We start from the raw sequence: 14,476 nt of genomic DNA, 5'->3' as shown, positions 1-14,476 counted from the left end.
TTAGGGACATAGGGTTAGGTTTAGGCTTATGGTTAGGTTTTGAGTGTTAGGTGTAGGGGTAGGGTTAGGGGTTAGGGTTAAGGGGGGGTTACGGTTAGGGTTAGGAGTTAGGGTTAGCGTTTAGAGTTAGGGTTAGCGTTCAGGGTTAGGGTTTAGGGTTACGGTTACGGTTAGGGGCATAGGGTTAGGTTTAGCCTTATGGTTAGGTTTTGAGGGTTAGCTGTAGGGTTAGGGGTTAGGGTTAAGGGGGGGTTACGGTTAGGATTAGCGTTAGGAGTTAGGGTTAGCGTTAGGAGTTAGGGTTAGCGTTTAGGGTTAGGGTTTAGGGTTACGGTTACGGTTAGGGGCATAGGGTTAGGTTTAGGCTTATGGTTAGGTTTTGAGGGTCAGGTGTAGGGTTAGGGTTAGGGGTTAGGGTTAACGGGGGGTTACGGTTAGGGTTAGGGTTAGGAGTTAGGGTTAGCGTTTAGAGTTAGGGTTAGCGTTTAGGGTTAGGGTTTAGGGTTACGGTTACGGTTAGGGGCATAGGGTTAGGTTTAGGCTTATGGTTAGGTTTTGAGGGTCAGGTGTAGGGTTAGGGTTAGGGGTTAGGGTTAACGGGGGGTTACGGTTAGGGTTAGGGTTAGGAGTTAGGGTTAGCGTTTAGAGTTAGGGTTAGCGTTTAGGGTTAGGGTTTAGGGTTACGGTTACGGTTAGGGGCATAGGGTTAGGTTTAGCCTTATGGTTAGGTTTTGAGATTTCGGTGTAGGGTTAGGGGTTAGGGTTAAGGGGGGGTTACGGTTAGGGTTAGGGTTAGGAGTTAGGGTTAGCGTTAGGAGTTAGGGTTAGCGTTTAGGGTTAGGGTTTAGGGTTAGGGTTATGGTTATGGGCATAGGGTTAGGTCTAGGGTTATGGTTTGTTTTTAAGGGTTATATCTAGGGTTAGGTTTAGGGGTTGGGCTTAAGGGGGCGTTAGGGTTAGGGTTAGGAATTAGGGTTAGCGTTAGGAGTTAGGGTTAGCGTTTAGGCTTAGGGTTTAGGGTTACGGTTACGGTTAGGGACATAGGGTTAGGTTTAGGCTTATGGTTAGGTTTTGAGGGTTAGGTGTAGGGGTAGGGTTAGGGGTTAGGGTTAAGGGGGGGTTACGGTTAGGGTTAGGGTTAGGAGTTAGGGTTAGCGTTTAGAGTTAGGGTTAGCGTTCAGGGTTAGGGTTTAGGGTTACGGTTACGGTTAGGGGCATAGGGTTAGGTTTAGCCTTATGGTTAGGTTTTGAGGGTTAGCTGTAGGGTTAGGGGTTAGGGTTAAGGGGGGTTACGGTTAGGGTTAGCGTTAGGAGTTAGGGTTAGCGTTAGGAGTTAGGGTTAGCGTTTAGGGTTAGGGTTTAGCGTTACGGTTATGGTTAGGGGCATAGGGTTAGGTTTAGGCTTATGGTTAGGTTTTGAGGGTCAGGTGTAGGGTTAGGGTTAGGGGTTAGGGTTAACGGGGGGTTACGGTTAGGGTTAGGGTTAGGAGTTAGGGTTAGCGTTTAGAGTTAGGGTTAGCGTTTAGGGTTAGGGTTTAGTGTTACGGTTACGGTTAGGGGCATAGGGTTAGGTTTAGGCTTATGGTTAGGTTTTGAGGGTCAGGTGTAGGGTTAGGGTTAGGGGTTAGTGTTAACGGGGGGTTACGGTTAGGGTTAGGGTTAGGAGTTAGCGTTAGCGTTTAGAGTTAGGGTTAGCGTTTAGGCTTAGGGTTTAGGGTTACGGTTACGGTTAGGGACATAGGGTTAGGTTTAGCCTTATGGTTAGGTTTTGAGGGTTCGGTGTAGGGTTAGGGGTTAGGGTTAAGGGGGGGTTACGGTTAGGGTTAGGGTTAGGATTTAGGGTTAGCGTTAGGAGTTAGGGTTAGCGTTTAGGGTTAGGGTTTAGGGTTAGGGTTACGGTTAGGGGCACAGGGTTAGGTCTAGGGTTATGGTTTGTTTTTAAGGGTTATATCTAGGGTTAGGTTTAGGGGTTGGGCTTAAGGGGGGGTTAGGGTTAGGGTTAGGAGTTAGGGTTAGCGTTAGGAGTTAGGGTTAGCGTTTAGGCTTAGGGTTTAGGGTTACTGTTACGGTTAGGGACATAGGGTTAGGTTTAGGCTTATGGTTAGGTTTTGAGGGTCAGGTGTAGGGTTAGGGTTAGGGGTTAGGGTTAACGGGGGGTTACGGTTAGGGTTAGGGTTAGGAGTTAGCGTTAGCGTTTAGAGTTAGGGTTAGCGTTTAGGCTTAGGGTTTAGGGTTACGGTTACGGTTAGGGACATAGGGTTAGGTTTAGCCTTATGGTTAGGTTTTGAGGGTTCGGTGTAGGGTTAGGGGTTAGGGTTAAGGGGGGGTTACGGTTAGGGTTAGGGTTAGGATTTAGGGTTAGCGTTAGGAGTTAGGGTTAGCGTTTAGGGTTAGGGTTTAGGGTTAGGGTTACGGTTAGGGGCATAGGGTTAGGTCTAGGGTTATGGTTTGTTTTTAAGGGTTATATCTAGGGTTAGGTTTAGGGGTTGGGCTTAAGGGGGGGTTAGGGTTAGGAGTTAGGGTTAGCGTTAGGAGTTAGGGTTAGCGTTTAGGCTTAGGGTTTAGGGTTACGGTTACGGTTAGGGACATAGGGTTAGGTTTAGGCTTATGGTTAGGTTTTGAGGGTCAGGTGTAGGGTTAGGGTTAGGGGTTAGGGTTAACGGGGGGTTACGGTTAGGGTTAGGGTTAGGAGTTAGGGTTAGCGTTTAGAGTTAGGGTTAGCGTTCAGGGTTAGGGTTTAGGGTTACGGTTACGGTTAGGGGCATAGGGTTAGGTTTAGGCTTATGGTTAGGTTTTGAGGGTCAGGTGTAGGGTTAGGGTTAGGGGTTAGTGTTAACGGGGGGTTACGGTTAGGGTTAGGGTTAGGAGTTAGGGTTAGCGTTTAGAGTTAGGGTTAGCGTTTAGGCTTAGGGTTTAGGGTTACGGTTACGGTTAGGGACATAGGGTTAGGTTTAGCCTTATGGTTAGGTTTTGAGGGTTCGGTGTAGGGTTAGGGGTTAGTGTTAAGGGGGTTTACGGTTAGGGTTAGGGTTAGGATTTAGGGTTAGCGTTAGGAGTTAGGGTTAGCGTTTAGGGTTAGGGTTTAGGGTTAGGGTTACGGTTAGGGGCATAGGGTTAGGTCTAGGGTTATGGTTTGTTTTTAAGGGTTATATCTAGGGTTAGGTTTAGGGGTTGGGCTTAAGGGGGCGTTAGGGTTAGGGTTAGGAGTTAGGGTTAGCGTTAGGAGTTAGGGTTAGCGTTTAGGCTTAGGGTTTAGGGTTACGGTTACGGTTAGGGATATAGGGTTAGGTTTAGGCTTATGGTTAGGTTTTGAGGGTCAGGTGTAGGGTTAGGGTTAGGGGTTAGGGTTAATGGGGGGTTACGGTTAGGGTTAGGGTTAGGAGTTAGGGTTAGCGTTTAGAGTTAGGGTTAGCGTTTAGGGTTAGGGTTTAGGGTTACGGTTACGGTTAGGGGCATAGGGTTAGGTTTAGGCTTATGGTTAGGTTTTGAGGGTCAGGTGTAGGGTTAGGGTTAGGGGTTAGGGTTAACGGGGGGTTACGGTTAGGGTTAGGGTTAGGAGTTAGGGTTAGCGTTAGGAGTTAGGGTTAGCGTTTAGGCTTAGGGTTTAGGGTTACGGTTACGGTTAGGGACATAGGGTTAGGTTTAGGCTTATGGTTAGGTTTTGAGTGTTATGTGTAGGGGTAGGGTTAGGGGTTAGGGTTAAGGGGGGGTTACGGTTAGGGTTAGGGTTAGGAGTTAGGGTTAGCGTTTAGAGTTAGGGTTAGCGTTCAGGGTTAGGGTTTAGGGTTACGGTTACGGTTAGGGGCATAGGGTTAGGTTTAGCCTTATGGTTAGGTTTTGAGGGTTAGCTGTAGGGTTAGGGGTTAGGGTTAAGGGGGGGTTACGGTTAGGGTTAGCGTTAGGAGTTAGGGTTAGCGTTAGGAGTTAGGGTTAGCGTTTAGGCTTAGGGTTTAGGGTTACGGTTACGGTTAGGGGCATAGGGTTAGGTTTAGGCTTATGGTTAGGTTTTGAGGGTCAGGTGTAGGGTTAGGGTTAGGGGTTAGGGTTAACGGGGGGTTAAGGTTAGGGTTAGGGTTAGGAGTTAGGGTTAGCGTTTAGAGTTAGGGTTAGCGTTTAGGGTTAGGGTTTAGGGTTACGGTTACGGTTAGGGGCATAGGGTTAGGTTTAGGCTTATGGTTAGGTTTTGAGGGTCAGGTGTAGGGTTAGGGTTAGGGGTTATTGTTAACGGGGGGTTACGGTTAGGGTTAGGGTTAGGAGTTAGGGTTAGCGTTTAGAGTTAGGGTTAGCGTTTAGGGTTAGGGTTTAGGGTTACGGTTACGGTTAGGGACATAGGGTTAGGTTTAGCCTTATGGTTAGGTTTTGAGGGTTCGGTGTAGGGTTAGGGGTTAGGGTTAAGGGGGGGTTACGGTTAGGGTTAGGGTTAGGATTTAGGGTTAGCGTTAGGAGTTAGGGTTAGCGTTTAGGGTTAGGTTTTAGGGTTAGGGTTACGGTTAGGGGCATAGGGTTAGGTCTAGGGTTATGGTTTGTTTTTAAGGGTTATATCTAGGGTTAGGTTTAGGGGTTGGGCTTAAGGGGGGGTTAGGGTTAGGGTTAGGAGTTAGGGTTAGCGTTAGGAGTTAGGGTTAGCGTTTAGGCTTAGGGTTTAGGGTTACGGTTACGGTTAGGGACATAGGGTTAGGTTTAGGCTTATGGTTAGGTTTTGAGGGTCAGGTGTAGGGTTAGGGTTAGGGGTTAGGGTTAACGGGGGGTTACGGTTAGGGTTAGGGTTAGGAGTTAGGGTTAGCGTTTAGAGTTAGGGTTAGCGTTTAGGGTTAGGGTTTAGGGTTACGGTTACGGTTAGGGGCATAGGGTTAGGTTTAGCCTTATGGTTAGGTTTTGAGGGTTCGGTGTAGGGTTAGGGGTTAGGGTTAAGGGGGGGTTACGGTTAGGGTTAGGGTTAGGAGTTAGGGTTAGCGTTAGGAGTTAGGGTTAGCGTTTAGGGTTAGGGTTTAGGGTTAGGGTTATGGTTATGGGCATAGGGTTAGGTCTAGGGTTATGGTTTGTTTTTAAGGGTTATATCTAGGGTTAGGTTTAGGGGTTGGGCTTAAGGGGGCGTTAGGGTTAGGGTTAGGAATTAGGGTTAGCGTTAGGAGTTAGGGTTAGCGTTTAGGCTTAGGGTTTAGGGTTACGGTTACGGTTAGGGACATAGGGTTAGGTTTAGGCTTATGGTTAGGTTTTGAGGGTTAGGTGTAGGGGTAGGGTTAGGGGTTAGGGTTAAGGGGGGGTTACGGTTAGGGTTAGGGTTAGGAGTTAGGGTTAGCGTTTAGAGTTAGGGTTAGCGTTTAGGCTTAGGGTTTAGGGTTACGGTTACGGTTAGGGACATAGGGTTAGGTTTAGCCTTATGGTTAGGTTTTGAGGGTTCGGTGTAGGGTTAGGGGTTAGGGTTAAGGGGGGGTTACGGTTAGGGTTAGGGTTAGGAGTTAGGGTTAGCGTTAGGAGTTAGGGTTAGCGTTTAGGGTTAGGGTTTAGGGTTAGGGTTACGGTTAGGGGCATAGGGTTAGGTCTAGGGTTATGGTTTGTTTTTAAGGGTTATATCTAGGGTTAGGTTTAGGGGTTGGGCTTAAGGGGGGGTTAGGGTTAGGGTTAGGAGTTAGGGTTAGCGTTAGGAGTTAGGGTTAGCGTTTAGGCTTAGGGTTTAGGGTTACTGTTACGGTTAGGGACATAGGGTTAGGTTTAGGCTTATGGTTAGGTTTTGAGTGTCAGGTGTAGGGTTAGGGTTAGGGGTTAGGGTTAACGGGGGGTTACGGTTAGGGTTAGGGTTAGGAGTTAGCGTTAGCGTTTAGAGTTAGGGTTAGCGTTTAGGCTTAGGGTTTAGGGTTACGGTTACGGTTAGGGACATAGGGTTAGGTTTAGCCTTATGGTTAGGTTTTGAGGGTTCGGTGTAGGGTTAGGGGTTAGGGTTAAGGGGGGGTTACGGTTAGGGTTAGGGTTAGGATTTAGGGTTAGCGTTAGGAGTTAGGGTTAGCGTTTAGGGTTAGGGTTTAGGGTTAGGGTTACGGTTAGGGGCATAGGGTTAGGTCTAGGGTTATGGTTTGTTTTTAAGGGTTATATCTAGGGTTAGGTTTAGGGGTTGGGCTTAAGGGGGGGTTAGGGTTAGCGTTAGGAGTTAGGGTTAGCGTTAGGAGTTAGGGTTAGCGTTTAGGCTTAGGGTTTAGGGTTACGGTTACGGTTAGGGACATAGGGTTAGGTTTAGGCTTATGGTTAGGTTTTGAGGGTCAGGTGTAGGGTTAGGGTTAGGGGTTAGGGTTAACGGGGGGTTACGGTTAGGGTTAGGAGTTAGGGTTAGCGTTAGGAGTTAGGGTTAGCGTTCAGGGTTAGGGTTTAGGGTTACGGTTACGGTTAGGGGCATAGGGTTAGGTTTAGGCTTATGGTTAGGTTTTGAGGGTCAGGTGTAGGGTTAGGGTTAGGGGTTAGTGTTAACGGGGGGTTACGGTTAGGGTTAGGGTTAGGAGTTAGGGTTAGCGTTTAGAGTTAGGGTTAGCGTTTAGGCTTAGGGTTTAGGGTTACGGTTACGGTTAGGGACATAGGGTTAGGTTTAGCCTTATGGTTAGGTTTTGAGGGTTCGGTGTAGGGTTAGGGGTTAGTGTTAAGGGGGTTTACGGTTAGGGTTAGGGTTAGGATTTAGGGTTAGCGTTAGGAGTTAGGGTTAGCGTTTAGGGTTAGGGTTTAGGGTTAGGGTTACGGTTAGGGGCATAGGGTTAGGTCTAGGGTTATGGTTTGTTTTTAAGGGTTATATCTAGGGTTAGGTTTAGGGGTTGGGCTTAAGGGGGCGTTAGGGTTAGGGTTAGGAGTTAGGGTTAGCGTTAGGAGTTAGGGTTAGCGTTTAGGCTTAGGGTTTAGGGTTATGGTTACGGTTAGGGATATAGGGTTAGGTTTAGGCTTATGGTTAGGTTTTGAGGGTCAGGTGTAGGGTTAGGGTTAGGGGTTAGGGTTAATGGGGGGTTACGGTTAGGGTTAGGGTTAGGAGTTAGGGTTAGCGTTTAGAGTTAGGGTTAGCGTTTAGGGTTAGGGTTTAGGGTTACGGTTACGGTTAGGGGCATAGGGTTAGGTTTAGGCTTATGGTTAGGTTTTGAGGGTCAGGTGTAGGGTTAGGGTTAGGGGTTAGGGTTAACGGGGGGTTACGGTTAGGGTTAGGGTTAGGAGTTAGGGTTAGCGTTAGGAGTTAGGGTTAGCGTTTAGGCTTAGGGTTTAGGGTTACGGTTACGGTTAGGGGCATAGGGTTAGGTCTAGGGTTATGGTTTGTTTTTAAGGGTTATATCTAGGGTTAGGTTTAGGGGTTGGGCTTAAGGGGGGGTTAGGGTTAGGGTTAGGATTTAGGGTTAGCGTTAGGAGTTAGGGTTAGCGTTTAGGCTTAGGGTTTAGGGTTACGGTTACGGTTAGGGACATAGGGTTAGGTTTAGGCTTATGGTTAGGTTTTGAGGGTCAGGTGTAGGGTTAGGGTTAGGGGTTAGGGTTAACGGGGGGTTACGGTTAGGGTTAGGGTTAGGAGTTAGGGTTAGCGTTTAGAGTTAGGGTTAGCGTTCAGGGTTAGGGTTTAGGGTTACGGTTACGGTTAGGGGCATAGGGTTAGGTTTAGCCTTATGGTTAGGTTTTGAGGGTTAGCTGTAGGGTTAGGGGTTAGGGTTAAGGGGGGGTTACGGTTAGGGTTAGCGTTAGGAGTTAGGGTTGGCGTTAGGAGTTAGGGTTAGCGTTTAGGGTTAGGGTTTAGGGTTACGGTTACGGTTAGGGGCATAGGGTTAGGTTTAGGCTTATGGTTAGGTTTTGAGGGTCAGGTGTAGGGTTAGGGTTAGGGGTTAGGGTTAACGGGGGGTTACGGTTAGGGTTAGGGTTAGGAGTTAGGGTTAGCGTTTAGAGTTAGGGTTAGCGTTTAGGGTTAGGGTTTAGGGTTACGGTTACGGTTAGGGGCATAGGGTTAGGTTTAGGCTTATGGTTAGGTTTTGAGGGTCAGGTGTAGGGTTAGGGTTAGGGGTTAGTGTTAACGGGGGGTTACGGTTAGGGTTAGGGTTAGGAGTTAGGGTTAGCGTTTAGAGTTAGGGTTAGCGTTTAGGCTTAGGGTTTAGGGTTACGGTTACGGTTAGGGGCATAGGGTTAGGTTTAGCCTTATGGTTAGGTTTTGAGGGTTTGGTGTAGGGTTAGGGGTTAGTGTTAAGGGGGTTTACGGTTAGGGTTAGGGTTAGGATTTAGGGTTAGCGTTAGGAGTTAGGGTTAGCGTTTAGGGTTAGGGTTAGGGTTAGGGTTACGGTTAGGGGCATAGGGTTAGGTCTAGGGTTATGGTTTGTTTTTAAGGGTTATATCTAGGGTTAGGTTTAGGGGTTGGGCTTAAGGGGGGGTTAGGGTTAGGGTTAGGAGTTAGGGTTAGCGTTAGGAGTTAGGGTTAGCGTTTAGGCTTAGGGTTTAGGGTTACGGTTACGGTTAGGGACATAGGGTTAGGTTTAGGCTTATGGTTAGGTTTTGAGGGTCAGGTGTAGGGTTAGGGGTTAGGGTTAACGGGGGGTTACGGTTAGGGTTAGGGTTAGGAGTTAGGGTTAGCGTTAGGAGTTAGGGTTAGCGTTTAGGCTTAGGGTTTAGGGTTACGGTTACGGTTAGGGACATAGGGTTAGGTTTAGGCTTATGGTTAGGTTTTGAGTGTTAGGTGTAGGGGTAGGGTTAGGGGTTAGGGTTAAGGGGGGGTTACGGTTAGGGTTAGGAGTTAGGGTTAGCGTTTAGAGTTAGGGTTAGCGTTCAGGGTTAGGGTTTAGGGTTACGGTTACGGTTAGGGGCATAGGGTTAGGTTTAGCCTTATGGTTAGGTTTTGAGGGTTAGCTGTAGGGTTAGGGGTTAGGGTTAAGGGGGGGTTACGGTTAGGGTTAGCGTTAGGAGTTAGGGTTAGCGTTAGGAGTTAGGGTTAGCGTTTAGGGTTAGGGTTTAGGGTTACGGTTACGGTTAGGGGCATAGGGTTAGGTTTAGGCTTATGGTTAGGTTTTGAGGGTCAGGTGTAGGGTTAGGGTTAGGGGTTAGGGTTAACGGGGGGTTACGGTTAGGGTTAGGGTTAGGAGTTAGGGTTAGCGTTTAGAGTTAGGGTTAGCGTTTAGGGTTAGGGTTTAGGGTTACGGTTACGGTTAGGGGCATAGGGTTAGGTTTAGGCTTATGGTTAGGTTTTGAGGGTCAGGTGTAGGGTTAGGGTTAGGGGTTAGGGTTAACGGGGGGTTACGGTTAGGGTTAGGGTTAGGAGTTAGGGTTAGCGTTTAGAGTTAGGGTTAGCGTTTAGGGTTAGGGTTTAGGGTTACGGTTACGGTTAGGGGCATAGGGTTAGGTTTAGCCTTATGGTTAGGTTTTGAGGGTTCGGTGTAGGGTTAGGGGTTAGGGTTAAGGGGGGGTTACGGTTAGGGTTAGGGTTAGGAGTTAGGGTTAGCGTTAGGAGTTAGGGTTAGCGTTTAGGGTTAGGGTTTAGGGTTAGGGTTATGGTTATGGGCATAGGGTTAGGTCTAGGGTTATGGTTTGTTTTTAAGGGTTATATCTAGGGTTAGGTTTAGGGGTTGGGCTTAAGGGGGCGTTAGGGTTAGGGTTAGGAATTAGGGTTAGCGTTAGGAGTTAGGGTTAGCGTTTAGGCTTAGGGTTTAGGGTTACGGTTACGGTTAGGGACATAGGGTTAGGTTTAGGCTTATGGTTAGGTTTTGAGGGTTAGGTGTAGGGGTAGGGTTAGGGGTTAGGGTTAAGGGGGGGTTACGGTTAGGGTTAGGGTTAGGAGTTAGGGTTAGCGTTTAGAGTTAGGGTTAGCGTTCAGGGTTAGGGTTTAGGGTTACGGTTACGGTTAGGGGCATAGGGTTAGGTTTAGCCTTATGGTTAGGTTTTGAGGGTTAGCTGTAGGGTTAGGGGTTAGGGTTAAGGGGGGTTACGGTTAGGGTTAGGGTTAGGAGTTAGGGTTAGCGTTAGGAGTTAGGGTTAGCGTTAGGAGTTAGGGTTAGCGTTTAGGGTTAGGGTTTAGCGTTACGGTTATGGTTAGGGGCATAGGGTTAGGTTTAGGCTTATGGTTAGGTTTTGAGGGTCAGGTGTAGGGTTAGGGTTAGGGGTTAGGGTTAACGGGGGGTTACGGTTAGGGTTAGGGTTAGGAGTTAGGGTTAGCGTTTAGAGTTAGGGTTAGCGTTTAGGGTTAGGGTTTAGTGTTACGGTTACGGTTAGGGGCATAGGGTTAGGTTTAGGCTTATGGTTAGGTTTTGAGGGTCAGGTGTAGGGTTAGGGTTAGGGGTTAGTGTTAACGGGGGGTTACGGTTAGGGTTAGGGTTAGGAGTTAGCGTTAGCGTTTAGAGTTAGGGTTAGCGTTTAGGCTTAGGGTTTAGGGTTACGGTTACGGTTAGGGACATAGGGTTAGGTTTAGCCTTATGGTTAGGTTTTGAGGGTTCGGTGTAGGGTTAGGGGTTAGGGTTAAGGGGGGGTTACGGTTAGGGTTAGGGTTAGGATTTAGGGTTAGCGTTAGGAGTTAGGGTTAGCGTTTAGGGTTAGGGTTTAGGGTTAGGGTTACGGTTAGGGGCACAGGGTTAGGTCTAGGGTTATGGTTTGTTTTTAAGGGTTATATCTAGGGTTAGGTTTAGGGGTTGGGCTTAAGGGGGGGTTAGGGTTAGGGTTAGGAGTTAGGGTTAGCGTTAGGAGTTAGGGTTAGCGTTTAGGCTTAGGGTTTAGGGTTACTGTTACGGTTAGGGACATAGGGTTAGGTTTAGGCTTATGGTTAGGTTTTGAGGGTCAGGTGTAGGGTTAGGGTTAGGGGTTAGGGTTAACGGGGGGTTACGGTTAGGGTTAGGGTTAGGAGTTAGCGTTAGCGTTTAGAGTTAGGGTTAGCGTTTAGGCTTAGGGTTTAGGGTTACGGTTACGGTTAGGGACATAGGGTTAGGTTTAGCCTTATGGTTAGGTTTTGAGGGTTCGGTGTAGGGTTAGGGGTTAGGGTTAAGGGGGGGTTACGGTTAGGGTTAGGGTTAGGATTTAGGGTTAGCGTTAGGAGTTAGGGTTAGCGTTTAGGGTTAGGGTTTAGGGTTAGGGTTACGGTTAGGGGCATAGGGTTAGGTCTAGGGTTATGGTTTGTTTTTAAGGGTTATATCTAGGGTTAGGTTTAGGGGTTGGGCTTAAGGGGGGGTTAGGGTTAGGAGTTAGGGTTAGCGTTAGGAGTTAGGGTTAGCGTTTAGGCTTAGGGTTTAGGGTTACGGTTACGGTTAGGGACATAGGGTTAGGTTTAGGCTTATGGTTAGGTTTTGAGGGTCAGGTGTAGGGTTAGGGTTAGGGGTTAGGGTTAACGGGGGGTTACGGTTAGGGTTAGGGTTAGGAGTTAGGGTTAGCGTTTAGAGTTAGGGTTAGCGTTCAGGGTTAGGGTTTAGGGTTACGGTTACGGTTAGGGGCATAGGGTTAGGTTTAGGCTTATGGTTAGGTTTTGAGGGTCAGGTGTAGGGTTAGGGTTAGGGGTTAGTGTTAACGGGGGGTTACGGTTAGGGTTAGGGTTAGGAGTTAGGGTTAGCGTTTAGAGTTAGGGTTAGCGTTTAGGCTTAGGGTTTAGGGTTACGGTTACGGTTAGGGACATAGGGTTAGGTTTAGCCTTATGGTTAGGTTTTGAGGGTTCGGTGTAGGGTTAGGGGTTAGTGTTAAGGGGGTTTACGGTTAGGGTTAGGGTTAGGATTTAGGGTTAGCGTTAGGAGTTAGGGTTAGCGTTTAGGGTTAGGGTTTAGGGTTAGGGTTACGGTTAGGGGCATAGGGTTAGGTCTAGGGTTATGGTTTGTTTTTAAGGGTTATATCTAGGGTTAGGTTTAGGGGTTGGGCTTAAGGGGGCGTTAGGGTTAGGGTTAGGAGTTAGGGTTAGCGTTAGGAGTTAGGGTTAGCGTTTAGGCTTAGGGTTTAGGGTTACGGTTACGGTTAGGGATATAGGGTTAGGTTTAGGCTTATGGTTAGGTTTTGAGGGTCAGGTGTAGGGTTAGGGTTAGGGGTTAGGGTTAATGGGGGGTTACGGTTAGGGTTAGGGTTAGGAGTTAGGGTTAGCGTTTAGAGTTAGGGTTAGCGTTTAGGGTTAGGGTTTAGGGTTACGGTTACGGTTAGGGGCATAGGGTTAGGTTTAGGCTTATGGTTAGGTTTTGAGGGTCAGGTGTAGGGTTAGGGTTAGGGGTTAGGGTTAACGGGGGGTTACGGTTAGGGTTAGGGTTAGGAGTTAGGGTTAGCGTTAGGAGTTAGGGTTAGCGTTTAGGCTTAGGGTTTAGGGTTACGGTTACGGTTAGGGACATAGGGTTAGGTTTAGGCTTATGGTTAGGTTTTGAGTGTTATGTGTAGGGGTAGGGTTAGGGGTTAGGGTTAAGGGGGGGTTACGGTTAGGGTTAGGGTTAGGAGTTAGGGTTAGCGTTTAGAGTTAGGGTTAGCGTTCAGGGTTAGGGTTTAGGGTTACGGTTACGGTTAGGGGCATAGGGTTAGGTTTAGCCTTATGGTTAGGTTTTGAGGGTTAGCTGTAGGGTTAGGGGTTAGGGTTAAGGGGGGGTTACGGTTAGGGTTAGCGTTAGGAGTTAGGGTTAGCGTTAGGAGTTAGGGTTAGCGTTTAGGCTTAGGGTTTAGGGTTACGGTTACGGTTAGGGGCATAGGGTTAGGTTTAGGCTTATGGTTAGGTTTTGAGGGTCAGGTGTAGGGTTAGGGTTAGGGGTTAGGGTTAACGGGGGGTTAAGGTTAGGGTTAGGGTTAGGAGTTAGGGTTAGCGTTTAGAGTTAGGGTTAGCGTTTAGGGTTAGGGTTTAGGGTTACGGTTACGGTTAGGGGCATAGGGTTAGGTTTAGGCTTATGGTTAGGTTTTGAGGGTCAGGTGTAGGGTTAGGGTTAGGGGTTATTGTTAACGGGGGGTTACGGTTAGGGTTAGGGTTAGGAGTTAGGGTTAGCGTTTAGAGTTAGGGTTAGCGTTTAGGGTTAGGGTTTAGGGTTACGGTTACGGTTAGGGACATAGGGTTAGGTTTAGCCTTATGGTTAGGTTTTGAGGGTTCGGTGTAGGGTTAGGGGTTAGGGTTAAGGGGGGGTTACGGTTAGGGTTAGGGTTAGGAGTTAGGGTTAGCGTTAGGAGTTAGGGTTAGCGTTTAGGGTTAGGTTTTAGGGTTAGGGTTACGGTTAGGGGCATAGGGTTAGGTCTAGGGTTATGGTTTGTTTTTAAGGGTTATATCTAGGGTTAGGTTTAGGGGTTGGGCTTAAGGGGGGGTTAGGGTTAGGGTTAGGAGTTAGGGTTAGCGTTAGGAGTTAGGGTTAGCGTTTAGGCTTAGGGTTTAGGGTTACGGTTACGGTTAGGGACATAGGGTTAGGTTTAGGCTTATGGTTAGGTTTTGAGGGTCAGGTGTAGGGTTAGGGTTAGGGGTTAGGGTTAACGGGGGGTTACGGTTAGGGTTAGGGTTAGGAGTTAGGGTTAGCGTTTAGAGTTAGGGTTAGCGTTTAGGGTTAGGGTTTAGGGTTACGGTTACGGTTAGGGGCATAGGGTTAGGTTTAGCCTTATGGTTAGGTTTTGAGGGTTCGGTGTAGGGTTAGGGGTTAGGGTTAAGGGGGGGTTACGGTTAGGGTTAGGAGTTAGGGTTAGCGTTAGGAGTTAGGGTTAGCGTTTAGGGTTAGGGTTTAGGGTTAGGGTTATGGTTATGGGCATAGGGTTAGGTCTAGGGTTATGGTTTGTTTTTAAGGGTTATATCTAGGGTTAGGTTTAGGGGTTGGGCTTAAGGGGGCGTTAGGGTTAGGGTTAGGAATTAGGGTTAGCGTTAGGAGTTAGGGTTAGCGTTTAGGCTTAGGGTTTAGGGTTACGGTTACGGTTAGGGACATAGGGTTAGGTTTAGGCTTATGGTTAGGTTTTGAGGGTTAGGTGTAGGGGTAGGGTTAGGGGTTAGGGTTAAGGGGGGGTTACGGTTAGGGTTAGGGTTAGGAGTTAGGGTTAGCGTTTAGAGTTAGGGTTAGCGTTTAGGCTTAGGGTTTAGGGTTACGGTTACGGTTAGGGACATAGGGTTAGGTTTAGCCTTATGGTTAGGTTTTGAGGGTTCGGTGTAGGGTTAGGGGTTAGGGTTAAGGGGGGGTTACGGTTAGGGTTAGGGTTAGGAGTTAGGGTTAGCGTTAGGAGTTAGGGTTAGCGTTTAGGGTTAGGGTTTAGGGTTAGGGTTACGGTTAGGGGCATAGGGTTAGGTCTAGGGTTATGGTTTGTTTTTAAGGGTTATATCTAGGGTTAGGTTTAGGGGTTGGGCTTAAGGGGGGGTTAGGGTTAGGGTTAGGAGTTAGGGTTAGCGTTAGGAGTTAGGGTTAGCGTTTAGGCTTAGGGTTTAGGGTTACTGTTACGGTTAGGGACATAGGGTTAGGTTTAGGCTTATGGTTAGGTTTTGAGTGTCAGGTGTAGGGTTAGGGTTAGGGGTTAGGGTTAACGGGGGGTTACGGTTAGGGTTAGGGTTAGGAGTTAGCGTTAGCGTTTAGAGTTAGGGTTAGCGTTTAGG

The sequence above is a fragment of the Strix uralensis genome, chromosome 15, assembly GCF_047716275.1.
Source record: "Strix uralensis isolate ZFMK-TIS-50842 chromosome 15, bStrUra1, whole genome shotgun sequence".
Classification (NCBI taxonomy): Eukaryota; Metazoa; Chordata; class Aves; order Strigiformes; family Strigidae; genus Strix; species Strix uralensis.
The sequence above is the reverse complement of the archived record's forward strand: the minus strand, read 5'-3'. Positions refer to the sequence as shown.